This window comes from Barbus barbus, assembly GCF_936440315.1.
Source record: "Barbus barbus genome assembly, chromosome: 29".
NCBI classification, from domain to species: Eukaryota; Metazoa; Chordata; class Actinopteri; order Cypriniformes; family Cyprinidae; genus Barbus; species Barbus barbus.
The window spans coordinates 16,022,826-16,040,713 of NC_136757.1; the positions used below are offsets into that span (position 1 = coordinate 16,022,826).

The 17,888-nt window shown below is 37.0% G+C and overlaps 1 protein-coding gene across 1 annotated transcript in view; it reads left to right on the forward strand.

Annotated features, from left to right (window-relative positions):
* The first annotated feature begins 2,536 nt into the window (after window positions 1-2,536).
* LOC306849751 (chemokine-like protein TAFA-2) overlaps window positions 2,537-17,888 on the forward strand; it is a 106,983-nt gene continuing 91,631 nt past the window's right edge. Inside the window, exon 1 of the mRNA XM_079385030.1 lies at window positions 2,537-3,059. The gene's annotated coding sequence lies outside the window, so the exon portion shown is untranslated. The remainder of the gene's footprint in view (window positions 3,060-17,888) is intronic.

The window sequence follows — 17,888 nt, forward strand, 5'->3', positions numbered from 1 at the left end:
GATTTAAGTTGGTTATTTTGTACTGGTTTTTATGTTTATGTATAATAAAGGTGTATGAAAAAAAAAAAATCTCTCTTTCTCAGTCTGTTCTTCTCTCTCTCTCTGTCTATCTCATTCCTCCATCTCCCTGTTTATCCTCCATATCTCTTTCCCTCTCTCACCAAACATTTCTATGACTCTAGTGGAAACTTGTCCACCCTACACACTGCAAGCGTTATAAATCACTTAAGAAGTCCAACACATGTGTATCACTCTTTGTGACTTCTATTGAATTTCAGCTGTGGGGGAGGCACTCAGACCAACTGAGCCAAGAGTGTTCAATCTTCATCTGCTGAGGGGGGTTCATTTTGTCAAATGCCTCTTTGGTGCCAAAATGAGACCCAAGTGCAAAAGTACAGTAAAGACTGAGAGACATTTCACTTGATTCAGTGGCAATAATTTCCAATAGTATATTTGGCTCACGGAATCAATAAAGCTGTCATGTAGCTCTGTGACCCTCAATTAAAGTACATTTTGTTATGGCTTTTAGTTTCCAACTAAAAGCACTCACTGTGTAAATAATTTTTGTAATATGTAACACATTTTATGTGTTATTCATATTATTTCTCAAAAGGAAGGTTCCTGTGAATGTGCGAGACTTCCAATTCATTAGCGGCTTGGTAACAAGGAGAATAACAAAGTGCAGTAAACCATAACATTTGCACTAAAATAGTGATTTGTGAGTATAATAATACATTTAAATAGTGTAATAACAAATGCATAATCAGGTAGCATTATGGGCTGTTTCTTTAAATAGCTTAACTCATCAAAACCAAACAAAAATCTTGCACAGTCAAGGTAAATACAATATCTCACAGAAGTGAGTACACCCCTCACATTTTTTAAAATATTTTATTATATCTTTTCATGTGACAACACTGAAGAAATGACACTTTGCTACAATGTAAAGTAGTGAGTGTACAGCTTGTATAACAGTGCACACAAAAGTGAGTACACCCCTAAGTGAAAATGTCCAAATTGGGCCCAATTAGCGATGGACCCATGGACGACCAAAGAAGTTGAGTGCACGTGCTCAGGTCATATCCAGAGGTTGTGTTTGGGAAATAGACGTATGAGTGCTGTTAGCATTGCTGCAGAGGTTGAAGGGGTTAGGGGTCAGCCTGTCAGTGCTCAGACCATACGCCACACACTGCATCAAATTGGTCTGCATGGCTGTTGTCCTAGAAGGAAGCCTCTTCTAAAGATGATGCACAAGAAAGCCCGCAAACAGTTTTCTGAAGACAAGCAGACTAAGGACATGGATTACTGGAACCATGTCCTGTGGTCTGATGAGACCAAGATAAACTTATTTGGTTCAGATGGTGTCAAGCGTGTGTGGCGGCAACCAGGTGATGAGTACAAAGACAAGTGTGTCTTGCCTACAATCAAGCATGGTGGTGGGAGTGTCATGGTCTGGGGCTGCATGAGTGCTGCCAGCACTGGGGAGCTACAGTTCATTGAGTGAACCATGAATGCCAACATGTACTGTGACATACTGAAGCAGAGACTGTGCCGCAGGGCAGCATTCCAACATGATAACAACCCCAAACACACCTCCAAGACGACCACTGCCTTGCTAAAGAAGCTGAGGGTAAAGGTGATGGACCGGCCAAGCATGTCTCCAGACCTAAACCTTATTGAGCATCTGTGGGGCATCCTCAAACGAAAGCTGGAGGAACTAACATCCACCAGCTCCGTGATGTCGTCATGGAGGAGAGGAAGAGGACTTCAGTGGCAACCTGTAAAGCTCTGGTGAACTCCATGTATGATATATATACTGTATATATTTCTACTCAAATCTGTAAATAAATATAGAATAAATACGTTTTTTATTTCCATACACTCTAAAAAATGCTGGGTTAAATACAACCCAGTGATGGGTAAATATTGGACTGAACACATGGTGGGTTGTTTTCAACCAACAGTTGGGTTAAATGTTTAACCCAACCTTCTGGGCAATAACCCAACCGCTGGGTTCGTCCATATTTTACCCAGTGCTGGGTTGTATTTAACCCAGCATTTTTTAGAGTGTATATTTGGAAACAGGCATCCTCGTATTTGTTAATGCGTTAAGACAATTTCCATTATTAACACATTGTAAAAGGTGATGGATTAAAGTAATATTTTAGTGATATGTTCATGAAAACTCAGATAAGCCTTCTCATGAAATCTGTTTCCTGCCAGCTTAAACAAATATGTAGTTATCAGGCATATGGCAAGTCTTATGCCACTCAGATGAACCTGTGAACTCAAATAAGGTGCTCTTTTCTTTGAAAGACTTTTTATAATCTGTGAAATGTGTTTTTCACCACTTTAAGATCATATGTACTTATCACGTTTTGTGCTTTTAAATGGCAGGTTTAGCTATGACTTAGGCTATGCCACTCAGATGAACCTGTAAAATATTCAAAAATGATAACAGATGAGCACAGAGAGTAGAACCGACAGAACAGCTGTCACAGACGCCGCTGAGTGGCGCTGATTCACTGTGCATTGGGTTCCTTCTGACATCCCTGGAGAGCACGCAGGAAGCGAGTCAGCGCAGCGCAGCTCAGCGCTCCAGACCTTTGCCTTCAGCACCGGCAGATCCTGCACAGAGCGTCTCCATCGCGGACCAACACCGACAAAACAAGCCCAACAGGATACTATGCGGGGTGATGGCTTCGTGACAAACATCTGTATATTTTTTAGACCAGACACGAAAGCAGTGATGTGAAGTTTCACGCCGCTCTCATTTGAGTTGAGATGAAGATCTGAGACACTGCGAGAGAAGGAACTTTGCGTCTCCTCGCACCCGGACGCCCTGCGGGGACATCGGGCGCTTTTGTGATCAGAGGACTGAACTTCTTTTTTGTTTTTGTGGGTTTCTGACTCTCTCTGACAGAGTAGATATAGGAGGGATCCTTTGGTGCGGATTGCTCAAGCCTTTCCGGTTCGTGGATGGAATAACTCACAATGAAAGGGCAATGAGACCCGTCTCTGCTGCTGCTGGGCAATAATCCGGACCACCGCACCAACAGGTATGCAGCTTTTGCTATTTATTTGGTTTGACACTTATATTTTAGATGTGCTTCAATTTAATTCTTCACAACGTAGATGTCCACAAAGAATAACGGGATGGTGTATAGTATCATTCTGAGTTAAAAATCATTGATCAGTTTAGGAAAATAGACGGGTAGCGTCTGTTTTTGTGATCCATGACAGTTGCTTTAGTGAGTCATGCAGTCTGATCGTGACCGGACGCGGGTCGCTGAAACTTAATAGGTAGGCTATAGCCTGTGTGTAAACCTGAGAATCATCCTGGGAGCTATAAAGCTGGACTATTTTGTGTCAAGTGTGGTTAAGAAATAAATACCATAGAGTAAAAAGGGCAACGAGTGTGATGAGTTTGCGTGTGCGCGCACTGGAGAGCGAGGGTGTGTGTATGGACGGCGCTTCGTCTTCTTACCGCATTAACAGTATATACCATGTACAAATCAGGTTTACCCCAGTAAATCAGCTTACCCTGCTTGGAAAGGGGGCAAACAGAGTAAAGCCACCAACTCATTCCATTCGAGTGAGTAGTGATGGGAAGTCCGAATCATTTTCGTGACACTTTTTTTTCTTTCTCTCGAACAGTTCCTTTCAAAGAATTAATAATAAATAAAAAAATGTTTTTCCGTCATTTACAATCTTGCTATATGTCACTTTCCTTTTGATGAAAGTGTTCCTCATTTTATTTGTCCCAGTTCAGTGTCTTAGGCCACAGCCCTGATTTACCCCATAAAATGACACTTAGAACATAAATAGGCCTATATTTTGCATTTACATTAAACTAAACATTATATCGGTAACTAACATTTATTTACACAGGCTAAAAAAAGTAGATTTTTAATAATGCTATTTCTCATTGTTCAACGGTTTTCAGATCATTTTTTAAGAATTGAATATGAGATAGGCCTAGTTGTCAGTTCAGTGAGTCACCGAGTAGTTGACTCGCAGATCACTCAAATTGATTTTTATTGAGCTGCGAACAAATCCTTCACACTTATTGGTGAGCGAATCACTTAGATCGGTTTTGTGATCCAGTTTATTCATTTCATTACAAAAGTTTCAACTGAATTGAACGATTTGAGAGTTAAACAAGACAAAAATGCAATAAAACGTGGGCTTCACACATACGTCATAACTTTCTCCTTTTTAAGCTGTTTTTGCATCAGTAAATTGCACCAAATAAGATAAAGCGTTTTATAAATCCTCCACATCACTCTGGGAGAGAGATAAAAGACAGGAAAAAAAAACCAATACTGCAAAATATGGCCATATGAATTTGTAGTTGGAACTGTAATTTCCACGGTAATTGCATTGCCTTGGCTGATGTGGTTGGCTGATATAACTCCCTTCGGGCCACAGTGCGCGTTTATTCTCCTCCTAACAGAGCTGGTTATGTGTTCGCTATGAGCGAGGATGTTGTCGGGAGCAAAAGGCTTAGGAACACACAGATGCCCCGCTGATACTGGCTGCTGAAATAATCCTTTGTGAATCACCACTGAATGTAGTAGTTTATTTGATTTGGCTCTGTTGTGTGCAGGTCCTGGATCTGCTGTTAGAGTGAAAGTGGTTTAACCCGAGCACCGCATGTGGGACTGGCCTCGCTATACCGATACACTCATTCTCACTCGGTGGATGAATCTGAAAGCTGTTGCCAATGTAAATGGTTGATAAGGGGCAATAGTGGCATGCCTGTCAAAAGCAGTGATCTGCCCATCCTGAGACCCAGAGCAAGTTTAATTAGCCTGTAGATTGACAGGAAAGAGAGAGGCGCTCCATAAAAATGATTTACTAATCATCATAGAGAGAGAGGGATAGAGAAAGCGAGAGAGTGTGCTAATTATATCTGACTTGCACCATCTGAGGTGAAACATTTGCAGGCCTTTAAGAATCTGGTGTATTTTAATGCACTAAACCTGGTTTTAGATATTTATTTCTGGTTATAATCATTAAGCTCTTTGTTGTGTTAGTGCTCACTTTTGCCCAAAATTTGTTTGCAATGCTAATGTTTTGTTTAGCTGCTAGTTGATGCTTATTTTCCTTTCATTATCTCATTTCCAACTTCATACACAAACTGTACGTGTATCGTGTGTGTTTGTGTTTATAAAGATGTTTGGCTGCATTATTGTGTGTGTTTTCACAGGCTATTAACTGTGACAAATAACTGTTACTTGTTGGAATGGCTGATGTCTGGGTCAGAGCGGGAATCTCAGGTTTCTGCAGCTGGTTTAGGTTTCAGTTAAAATGATTTGAGTGTAGTCAGCTGACCAGACCCTATTCATTCAGTCCCACTAATTTATCTACTGTAGTGTGGTGTGAATAATTAATCAAAGTGTTCACAGAGAACCAGTGTGTGTAATTATGTTTGTGCCATTGTACGTGTGTGACTCTCCACTCACAGCAGAATACAGCTGTCAGTCAGTTTTAAAGTGCTAAGTTACATGCATTTGGTGTGTGTGTGTAAATATATATATATACATATATATATAGAAAATGGTTATTTAAAATTGGAATAATATTTCACATTATACTTGTTTTTACTGTATTTTTGCTTATATATACAGTGCCCTCCAAAAGTATTGGAACAGTAAAGACAAAATTGCTCTGTTGGCTGTGGAGTCAAGACATTTACAAATATGATTAAAAGATGAATATGAGACAAAATTACAGAATGTCACATTTTATTATTGGGTGATTCAACACATAGATGTTTTACCAGCTAAGACGTTCAGCACTTTTAGAGTTTCATCCCTCTATCTGATGTGAGCATAAGTATTGGAACAGTTGCCTCACAGGTCTTTCTAAGTGATCAGCTGTGCCCTGTTGCATTAATTCTTCAGGTATTAAAAGCAGGGAATATGTCGTATCAGTTATATCCATTACTTCTGCATTCTGAATCTTGCATTCGATGATGACACACACAGACCAGGATGAAGACGAGGGAGCTGACTTTGAGAGAAAAGCAAGCAATTTGGATGCTAAAAGAAAAGAGGAAGTCAATTAGAGCTGTAGCAAAAATAAAGGGTATGGAGAAATCAAGAGTTTGGAAACCACCAGCGACATCAGCAACCAACAACGACCTGATCGGCTGAGAAAACAACAGTAGTTGATGATAGACAAATCATAAAAGCTGTGAAAATGAACCCTAAAAGACATGTCTGTAAAATCACCAACAACTTCCAGAAAGCTGGGGTGATGCTCTGACAATTTACTGTCCTCAGGAGACTTTGACACAGAATTACAGATGCTACACAGCAAGATGCAAACCTCTGACCAGCACCAAAAATAGAAAGGCAAGATTAGAGTTTGCAAAAAAGCACAAAGGTGAGCCAGAAGAGTTTTGGAACTGTGTTTATGGACCGATGAGACAAAGATGCACCTTTATCTAAGAGATGGGAAAGCAAAAATGTGGAAAAAAAGGGAACTGCAATAATCTCAAGCATACAGCCTCATCTGTAAAGCATGGTGGCGGTGGTGTCGTGGCATGGGCATGCATGGCTGCCTCTGGAACAGGCCCTCTCAACTTTACCGATGACTTAATGTATGATGACTGTAGCAGAAAGAATTTGGAAGGGTACAAAACCATCTTGCCTACCAATATTCAAGAAAATGCCACCAGAATCATTGGGAAGTGCTTCATGTTGCATCAGGACAATGACCCAAAACACCCTGCCAGTTCAGTCAAGGAATTTATAAGGGCAAAGAAATGTAAAGTCTTAGATTCCCCAAGTCAATCTCCAGATTTAAATCCGATTGAACATGTATTTCACCAGCTGGAGAGGAGAGTCAAGACAGAAACTCCCCAAAACAAGCTACAATTGGAATTGGCTGCATTAAAGGCTGGGAAAAGTATTTCAAAGGATGAGACCAACAGTCTGGTGATGTCTATGGGTCACAGACTCACTTCTGTGATTGTGTGTAAGGGATCTGCAACTAAATAATAGCTTTTAATCTTTTATATCTGCCTTATGTTCAACTGTCCCAATACTTATGCTCACATCAATGAGTGGGATGAACTCTAAAAGTGCTGTTCTTTTTATTTGGTAAAACATGTATGTGTTGAAACGGCTAATAATAAAATGTGACATTCTGTAGTTTTGTCTCATATTCATATTTTAATCATATTTGCAAATGTCTTGACTCCACAGCCAACAGAGCAATTTTGTCTTTACTGTTCCAATACTTATGGAGGGCACTGTATATATATATATATATATATATATATATATATATATATATATATATATATAAGCAAAAATACAGTAAAAACAGTTATAATGTGAAATATTATTCTAATTTTAAATAACCATTTTCTATTTTAATGTACTTTAAAATTCCAGTCATGGCAAAGCTGAATTTTCATCAGCCGTTACTCCAGTCTTCAGTGTCACATGACCCTTCAGAAATCATTCTAATATGCTGAAACTGCAAACGGATTTAATGTGCACCTGTTCTCCTTACATTTGATGATCAACTACTTCACAACATTTGTTCAATGTGCTTGGAGTGCAATGAAAAATAAAATGAATGATGATTACTTGATTTCTTACTATATGGCGTCGATGTCTGGAAAGAAAGATATGTAAAATGAATGACTAGCAACTATTAAATAGACATGACAATGCTGTCAAAGTGTTGGCAGAACAGTCTGCTGTGGATCTGCAGTTTCTTGAGTGCAATGACTACAGGTATGAGGAAGAGTTCAGTTTAGTTGGCTGCTGTGGTGTAGTTTTGATGGCAGACATGGTTTCTAAGTGTAGTGATGTTTTTTATGCATTAGTTTTCCCTTAATGGTGAATTTGCAAGTGTATATTCATTAATACACTCCAAAAAAAATCTATAAAAATAGGGCCCGATGTACTGTGTTTATAGAAATACATTTCTGTATTGATTTCTCACAGGTGTTTTACACCTATTTTGAATTACGCATTGAATTGTGTTTTAGGGTTAGAGGAAATATATGAAAACTTAATGTAAAACGTATTGGTAATTTTCTTCCAGGACATTATACATTTCTGTACTGATTTTTTCTTAAACATGTTGTCAGTGTAATCATTAAACCAAACGATTTATACAAAATGAGTTGTGTTTAGAGGGTAATTTCGTAATTTGGTAGAAAGAACGGAGTTTTAAACTTCTGAATATTTATGCATGAAAGTTTCATGGCCTTCATATTGATGATTGGTTATTTTCAGTAAATTGCTTTGTGTGCAGCTGAGCCATCTGCCAAAGTGTTGATTAACGAGAGAACAACAAACCACCAGACAGATGAAATCTGCACCTTCAGAAAAACAAAGTCTCAGCGTCAACCTGTTCTTACTTTCTGATCCCATCATCTGGAATCACACAGAGAGGATCTCCCAATGAGAAAATAAGGGCAGTGATGACCAGAGCTTCACTCTTCACCTCAAGAGTTCAACAGACCTTGGCTGAGAGACAGAGAGAGAAAGCACTTTATTACTGCAGTCTCACCCTCCTTTCTTTCATTCAGTCATCATTTCTGTCTCACAGGACAAGATTAACATTACTGTCATGACACAGGCTCTGCGGGAATCAAGAGATAGAGAGAAAGAAAGTAATAGAGAGTAAGTGACCCCCAGTGTTTCCTGAGGTGAAGCGTATAAATGGATGACTTGCTCAGTAACAGGGTGAGCTGGGTGGAGAGGTTGTAAGCGTGTGTGTATGTGTGTGTTTGTAGCTTGAAGTATTTATTTGTTGAAATAATCTTTATTTTTCAGTGAGAGACAGCAAAATAAGTGCCTAAAAAAGAACAGGTAAACAAACACAATAGTAATACCCACAGGAGAATGCTACACTTTTAACGCTCAGGAGACTTGATGTTGTGCTTCATTTAAGTATCAACTTTGTCCAAAGTGTTTCTCCTAAAACATAAATAAAAATAGATGTGGCATACATACAGTAAGAGCATAGAGCTTTAAAATGAAAGAGGATTGCATCGCTCAGATAAATCGGTCTTGGGAGAATTTGATGAGAAATAATTGTTTATACTGAAATATCTGACATTTCATTGCAGATTTGGGTATCTTGGTGCAGTGACGTGAGATTATGTGAGGAAAATTAGAAGCAGGAGACTTGGACAAAAGTCAATTTGATCTACTTTTAAATACATTGCTACTGTGTTTATACCAAATTTTTATGGATTTGAAAATTAAGTGAAATATACTCAAATACACTTTGACATAAACTGAATAAAGTGAATGAGAATCAACTTAAAACATTAAGTTAGCAATCAAGGTAATACTGCACACTTTGTGCATTAACAGGCCATTTTGAGTAGAGAAGGATGCCATAAAACAACTAAACATACATTTTTTTTTTTTTTCTACTGGTTGACTCATTTTAAAGATAAAAAGCACTTTAAAATATATATATATATATTTACACCACCTTTACACATACTTTAATGCTTTAAAAAAGAAGTCTCTTATGCTCACCGATGCTGCAATTATTTGATCAACATTACATTAAAAAAGTATATGAACTATTATTACAACTGATTTTTTTATTTTAGTATATTTTAAAATCTAATTTATTCCTGTGATGCAAAGCTGAATTTTCAGCAGCCATTACTCCTTCAGAACAAATTTAAATTGGTGCTTAAGAAACATTTCTTATTATTATCAATGTTGAAAATAGTTAGCGGTATAGTGTAAATTTATATGTATTTATATTTTTTAATGAATTTTAAACTGTAATTATTACATGAGTACTAATGAAGACTTTGCTTAATATTTTCAAGTTTAAATAATGCAATGTAGAAAGCACAATATTTATTTTGCAACAAAATAATTTTTGAATGTAGCCATTCGCTGTTGCTGTTGCCGTTGCCATATGAGTGATGTTCACGTCATCGAGTGTTTCTACTGGATGCATCTTGTGATCTATTTTGTGTTTTAGTGTGTGTGTGTGACTATCATAGAGGGTTTATATTTGGTGCTTCTGGCAGAGTTTCACTCTCTGGGTCCCTGATGTCGTGGCTACTGATCTCGTTTGCCAGAATTCAGGCAAAACAAGCACCTCTGAGCCTAATTACACCCAAACCCCTGTCTAATGTGAATTTACACATAACACAAATGCACACACACCTTGAGGATCCGCCAGCATGAAAGCAAACAGTGATGAGGGTTTGCTGAAGGATGATGCATAAGAACGGATCCACCTTTGAGGTTTATTTTGGGACAAATACACATGGGTGTGATGGCCATCAATCATTCAGTTTGAGGTTTTTACTGGACAAACCTGGACTCGGTCAAGCTGTAATAAACAGCGAGGAAGCGACTCGCTGTACCTCTCTTTCTAACTTTCTAATTTGTTTGCTATAATACTTCATTGTTTCATTCGGTCTATTTTTCCTGTTTTCTTTCTTATAGTTCTCCCAATTCTATTTTTTCCTCTCATGTATCTTGGCGTGAGACAGCTTTCACTCAGAACAATTTGTTTTTTCTGAACCACTAGGTTTTCTCTTTGTCTCTTACTGTGTCTAGTTTTTCATTTTCTCTCTCTCTTTCAGTCTTCTCTCTGTTGTGAGGGTGTTATGGGAATTCACGCTGGAAAGAGGACTTTCTGCTTCAGGGCTGAAAAAACAATGAATATCATCACTTTTTTCTCTCACCTTCTTTTTTTTCTTTACATTGAGTGTGTTTTTCACTCTTTTGTCTTGTATGTGCATAATTCCAAATGAATCAGATTTTGTTTGTTTATTTGTTTTGTTATATCAGTAGTAACATCATTGCATGCATGGATAATTTTAGTTAAGTGAGTTCTGGCACTTAAGTTCATTAATTACAAACACAAAATTGCTTTTATCTCATCATCTGACCTTAATTAACGAATCACTTGATAAATTTTTTGATCCATCTAGCAGGATCCCCCTGAGGAACTTAGGGTTAGGGTTCTTAATTAAAGGCAGAATGGTGATAAACTGGGGCTTGAACCTGCAACCTTTCTGTCAGCATAATAGATCCTTAACCATGAGGCTTGAATCACTCTTTAATGCAATGGAACTAAAAGAAATACTAGTAATTTAGCACATCCATCTTCATGTTAATGTGTACAACCATAATAGTTTGTAGATGTGACTAAATATTGTTGGGTTAGTATTTTAGTTCAGATGACTTTATTTTATTTTTTATTTGATCTCCGAATGTGTCTAGATGCATGGCCACGGGAACTAGGGGTGCAGGGCTGGGCCTGAGATTTTCCTTGTGCCCCTCGATCATCCCCAATATACTTGATTTTGTGATTAATTATATATTAAACTGACCAGAATTGTTTTTTTTCTTCTTGCGCATGTCCCGCATCGGTGACAGAATTTCATGTGAAGTGTTCACGCGATTAATTTTAGATTCCGACTTGTAAAACCCACTTGCGTATTTTTCCTTTTTATGAGCCGTCTTCCGAAGCTTTTTCGCTTCTCAAGACGGCCACTGACAATCACATAAGCACAGCTCTTTAATTGCGCTCTAGTCTCTGATCAACCGCGCTCAAACCACTGTAGCCTAATGTAATCTATTAACTACGCACATCATAACGTTGTGGGCAAGTAACCTACCATATTATGTCATAAAATATTTTAATAGGACTGAATTTGTATTTCACCTGATCACGTTTGATAAAAATACATTTTAAGTTTAATTATAAGCCGCATGTCCATGATTATTCAAACAACGAACAAATTCTACAGCGAGCCAAGAACATTACATTATCAAATTCAGTCTAACGTGAGTCTTTTTTAGAGCACTTTAAAAAAAGCTCCAGTTAGGCTATAAGTGAAGCTGTCTGCAGTGTACGATGAATTAATCTCTTATTTACACCGCATGTACATTTGCACTTTGTTTCTGATGAGAGAATTTGCAAGTGCACTGACCAAAACTTTGGCATATCAATGATGTTAATATATAGTAAAATCCCCTTAAATAATAGATTTATTAAAGAAATTATTGAACTAAAATCACAAAAGCACAAATATATATTGTTTTGCATATAACTCTGTCTTCATTCATTTGTATGTTAATCTATAAGAGTTTGGGCTGTTTAATATTAGGATGTTGTCTGAAATTCCCCACCGTGGCCCCACCCTGCAACATCAAGCCCCGCCCCCCAGCACCCCCCAGACAAAATATATTCCCGTGGCTATGTCTAGATGTATAACATTCTGGGGTTGAATGACTCAAGCTTGGGGTCGAGGATTCCCATGATTACCAGCCCATAATTACGCTGATGAGAGCCCGCTATTAACAGCACATTTGTTCACCCGTCTCATCACTGCAGACCTAACAGATCACACAGTTTCTAGCTCGGTGGATGAAGCTGGGAATCAAAAGTCTCTGCAAATGCCCAACTTCCTGAAAGAGATAAGCTCGTATTTTATTTTATTTTTATTTTTATTTTTGTCTTGTTTTGTTTTATCTTTGGCTTGTTTTGTTTATTTTTATTTTATTTATTTATTTTTATCTCCATAAAATAAAACTGTTTTATTTTGTTTTGTTTGTTTTTGTTTTGTTTGCAATTCTTTTGCCTTTTTTTCTATGGTGGACTGTAAGTCTCTTTGAAGGTCTGTTGATTTAGAAATTTGCAAAAAAAGAGCATGGTGATATGCATTAGTCAAAAGCTACTTCATAGTCATGTAGTTACTGTGTATAATATTAGTCAACACTATCAGAATCAAGCTCTCAAAAATACAGTGTCTCTTCTTAAGTAAATATCTTCCAAGTTGTTTTTTCCTCTAAACTCTGCAGTTTAATTTTGCACGAGAATCAAGTGACAGAGTTGACAGGCTGTTGCCGATCCCTACAAATCTCCATAGACAATTTCTCATTCTCATTTGACACACCATATTTACTGCCATACAGAAATACATGTGTGTGTGGGTAGTTTAAGCTCTCTGAAATGAATTTGGACGATCTCGCGCTGCAGTGCTCTGACGTTGCTCAGATCCCTGGGCAGAGTGAGACGATATCTCATCATCCTCTGCTCTCAGGCTTCTCAGCGCATCTGCAGCCGTTTGATAAAACCTCCATGTATCTTTACAGTCTTTTCTGATTCTCTGACATGTCACACAGCAAGACTTGCTTTGACTTAGCTCTGACTAGAGCGCTCACGCACATCAACAGAAAGAACACCAGAGGAAATGGAGAAACATTTTTTTCCCCCTGTTGTCTGTCTTCCATTCGTCTAGTGTGTCGCTGAGAAGGTTTGTTAGATGGCCTACAGCTACAGTGACATTACCTGACAGTATGTACATCACAGAATATCAGCTCTAAAAAATCTGGCCTGTGAGTAAAACAGCAGTCAGAATCTGAAAAAATGTATGATAATTTACTAGACAAATGTGTTTTAATTCGGTGTGTCCTTTGCATTTTGTGTTGGACGGCTATAAAATACTTAATTGGGGCAAAATTGTTTGGCATGATGGGAATTATACTACAGCTGTGCACATAACTCTATACTAGCATAATAATTTAATTATTTTGGTAGTATTTTATTTTACAGTGTCCTTGTTACACATATTACATGTACTTACTGTAGTAATTACAGTAAATTAAAAATCTAAATCTAAAATCTATCTATCTATCTATCTATCTATCTATCTATCTATCTATCTATCTATCTATCTATCTATCTATCTATCTATCTATCTATCTATCTATCTATCTATCTATCTATCATCTATCTATCTATCTATCTATCTATCTATCTATCGATACAATATTTTAAGACTTATAATGATGATAAATGCTGACTTTGTCTTCTAATCTTGAGCTAGTGTTTCAAAACTAATGCAGATAGATTTTTAATTTCCTGTCTACAATGGCCAACTTCCTGATTCCTCAGTTTTAAGGGCACTTAGAGAGTCTTCCTCGTGGAAACACACAGAACACCCCCGTCGCCAGTTAATTTCAACTTTTAAAACTTGAATTATTTATATACTACTGTTGCCAGTCTAACTACTGTTTCTTTTGCTCTTTCTCTCTCTCTCTCTCTCTCTCTCTTTCTCTCTCTCACACACACACACACACACACACACACAAACACACTGTGATGAGCTGTAGATTTGGGTGGATTTGCGGCTAAACTCAACTCATTAATTGATGCATGAATCCCTGCTGGAGACCTGCTATCTCCTCCTTCTTCTCCAGCACTTTCTCTGTCTCCACTCTTTTCTCTTTGGGTGTGTTCGCCAGGGAGGTCACAGAGGGAAAGATGGAAAATAGGTTTCCGCTGCACTCAAGAAGGAGAGATTTGAGGAATGGAAAGGGAGGGTGAAGGCAAGAGTTTTAAGCTTTTAGTGGATTTAGTTCAGGAGTGAGAGTGAAAAGGAGAGGACTGTACGTAGAAACGCTTCAGTGCGTTAGCCAGCCTCTCTCTCTCTCACTCTTTTTCTCTTTTAGCATTCACTGTCTCTCAGTTTTTCAATTCACTGTGCTTTATGGCCATGGCTGGCTTCCAGACAATATTGTCAAAGCACTCAGACAATACAGGAACAGTGTTTGGAAGGAAAACAGAAAACAATAGATGTCAGTAAACTATGTAATAAAAAATAGAAGCTGGGTGGAGCTCATAGAGTTAATAAAAAAGCATAATATTTTAAATTAATTTTACTAAATCAACACAAGACATTTTAGTTATTATAATACAATTAATTATAAAATACATAAATGTTTAATTATATATAATATATATTATATATAATGGTTCAAAATGTAATTTAAAATGTCATTTTATTATTTTTTTCTTCATCCCAATGTCTTTATATTCATTTTGAGTCTTTTCTCTTCAAACCTGAGCATGTGATAAATACTGATTAATTTAAATAACATTTTTAATCCATTGAGCCCTTCATCAAATATGAAATTACACAGACATAAACATCTAAAAAATATCCAAAATAGCTATTAAAGTAAATTATGCTTCTCTCTGCTCCAGAGGATGTATATTATTGTAATATAAAGGCACTGCAGTGCTTGCATAAGACTCTCCCCTGGAGGCAATTGCAATTGTTCATTTTAAAGTCATTTTAAAAATGTGGTATAAGGCTAAAAAGTTTCTCAAAGTATTTCTCTTTGTGATTCAGTATCTCAGCTTTAACAGTCTTGCAGTGACCACCGTTTGTTTTTAGACCCCATGTTCTCTCCACGCTCTCTCTCTCTCTGTCACATACAGTGTGTAGTAATCCCATTTCTTCCTCTCCTTTCCTTTTCTTTCTCTTCCTCTCTTCTCATTTTGAAGAGAAGAGAATCTCTTTGAAGATTGTGCAGGTAGGTGCAATATATTCTGATCTTGATTTTGATACTGATGCTGTCAAGGCAGAAGATCAAGGCATTGATCACTGGACTGGGGCCTACCGAATAATGAGGTGTATACGCTTAAAAATGATTCAGGAATCAGGAATATTTTGGGTCAGTATGAGTTAAACTCAGCTGACAGCATTTGTGGCATAAAATAAAAAAATATTTTGACTTGCACCTGCCAAAATCTGGTTTACAGTGAGTCACTTACAATGGAAGTGATTGGGGTCAGTAATCTGTTTATGTAAACAAATGCATAGCCACAAGACATAAACAATATGAATGTAAACATGATTTTAGTGTTTACCTTTATATATCGCTTTTCTTTCATTTTAATTTGCATGGAAGATGTTGTGACAGTTCAAAGGTAGTTAAAAGAAGTCAAATTAGGTTACTTTCATAATTTTGTTCTTGGATTCGGATTCTAATAACATTTTTAATCTGAGTAATTAGTCATTAGTACTGGAATACATTTTTAAAATAGCCCTCCCAAGTCCATTCTATTTCCATCTCAGTCTACCACATCCTCTCTCTCTCTCTCTTTCTGTCTGCCTCTCTCAAACTCCCTGTCACTCTCTATCTTTCTCGGCAGCTTCGCTTGTGTTTTTGCAGTTAACTTCCATGGGACCCAACAGTTTTCAAAAACGCTCTGAAGGAAAGGCCTCCCAAATCCATAATGTGCTCTAAGCCAAAAGGGGTCATAAAACATTGATTTGGCCACATTTTTCAGAAGATGGTGTCAAGCGTTGCTTTTTCTCCAACTACTCAGACAGCTTACCATACAAAACTGCTCCAGGGGCCATCGGTGAAAAAGAAGAAGAGGGAGCGAGAGAGAAAGAGAGCGAAAGAGGGATGAGAACTGAGCGCATCAGAAAGATTCCATTAGAGGATCATCTGTGATCAAAGACATCTCGTCAACAGATACTTAATCACGATTGGATTCATTAAAACAGCGCAGACCAGTTAATCAATGCGGATCAGGAGTCCTCATTTATCTGAGGATAGAGCGCATGAAATATGGAAGGCATTAAATTACAATTTGAACTCAAAGTGTCCAATTTACTTATGCATTTGGATGTATTATAAAGATCGTGTCACGTTACTCCTCACTGATAATTACATCATTAAATAAATTGCATCTCTGACAGTAAGTAATGGTATAAATCACATGTTTCAGTGGTTAAATGAATAAATGTGTAGAGACTCAGTAGTTGTCTGCCCATACATCATTTCAAATATAATGACAATCGACCCTTTTCACATTTCCGAGGTTCTCAGAAGCAGAAGTTTTCATAGTTTAGTAAATTTCTATAGTGGTGAAAGGAAATGGCAAACCCACAAGCGTTTCTATGACTTTCCAAAAGAGGAAAAAATAGAGAGAGATTGATTACGCTGGTCAAAAAAGAGAAATATATCCTATCTGATATAATTTCCTCAGCCATTGTATTTGAAACACTCACGTAGTAGTTTTATGTAGTGTAATGTCAAGGTAAGAAAACATTTTAAAATATGAAAATATTAAAACTTCGCTACACTAAAAATAGGGCACAATGTACTATAATAAAAAAGAAGAAATTTTCCATATTTATTTTACCTGTATTTTGAATTTTGCGCTTCATTGTGTTGTGTTTTAGGGTTAAAGTAAATGTCCATAAAATGAGTGGATAAGGTCATGGGCAATTTTATTTATTTATTTATTATTATTATTTTACAGTGAAGTTTTACAATGTTAACTCTGGAAATGTGTCTGCTAAGATCTATATTTTGCTCAGTGGGTTCATAAGGGTACTATTGTTTATTTATTGGTTTTAATGTGTGTTTGGCAATATTACATTATAATTTTTTAAGTGGCTTTTACATTCCGTTTCACGTTGCCTTACTTATTAGTGCATTAGTGTATATGCATTTATCTTTTGTTTTTAACAATCTGAGGGACAGTGAAAATTATTTTCTGTGGTAATTGACAGAATGCTACAGAAGTTGAATAATCCTTAATGGCCCTGAATATATTTTAATGGTAATGCTATTATGGGGTATTTGTAAGTATACAAGACAAAACATACATAAAGAGTATAACATATATCACAAAAACACTGATATCATTTATTACTGTATATCACACTATGCGACAAAACCTTTAAATTTGTGTGTATTTGTTTTTTCCAGAGTCTCTGGGAACATAAAGTTGGTTTTGATTGTGTAGAATATAATAAACATTGAAAATATATGATTTTGGCATATACTTTGCGAATCAGCGTTTTCAGTCTTTCAGTAGGTTATATACACTGTGATTGTAGGTTCCATGCAGAAGTGCTATTGAAGTGAAGAAATAGCTTATGTAATAAAATTTATCTTCATCGTTGATACTGAACCACAAGAGCATGTTAAATAACCTAAACAAGCATTGGATGATTTAGTCAGTTTGATTCAGCCTAAACAGAGTAGGTTTAGCTGGCTCTACAGTGTTTATGTGCTGTCTTTTTCCTTACAGAGTGTTTAATATTAATGAGT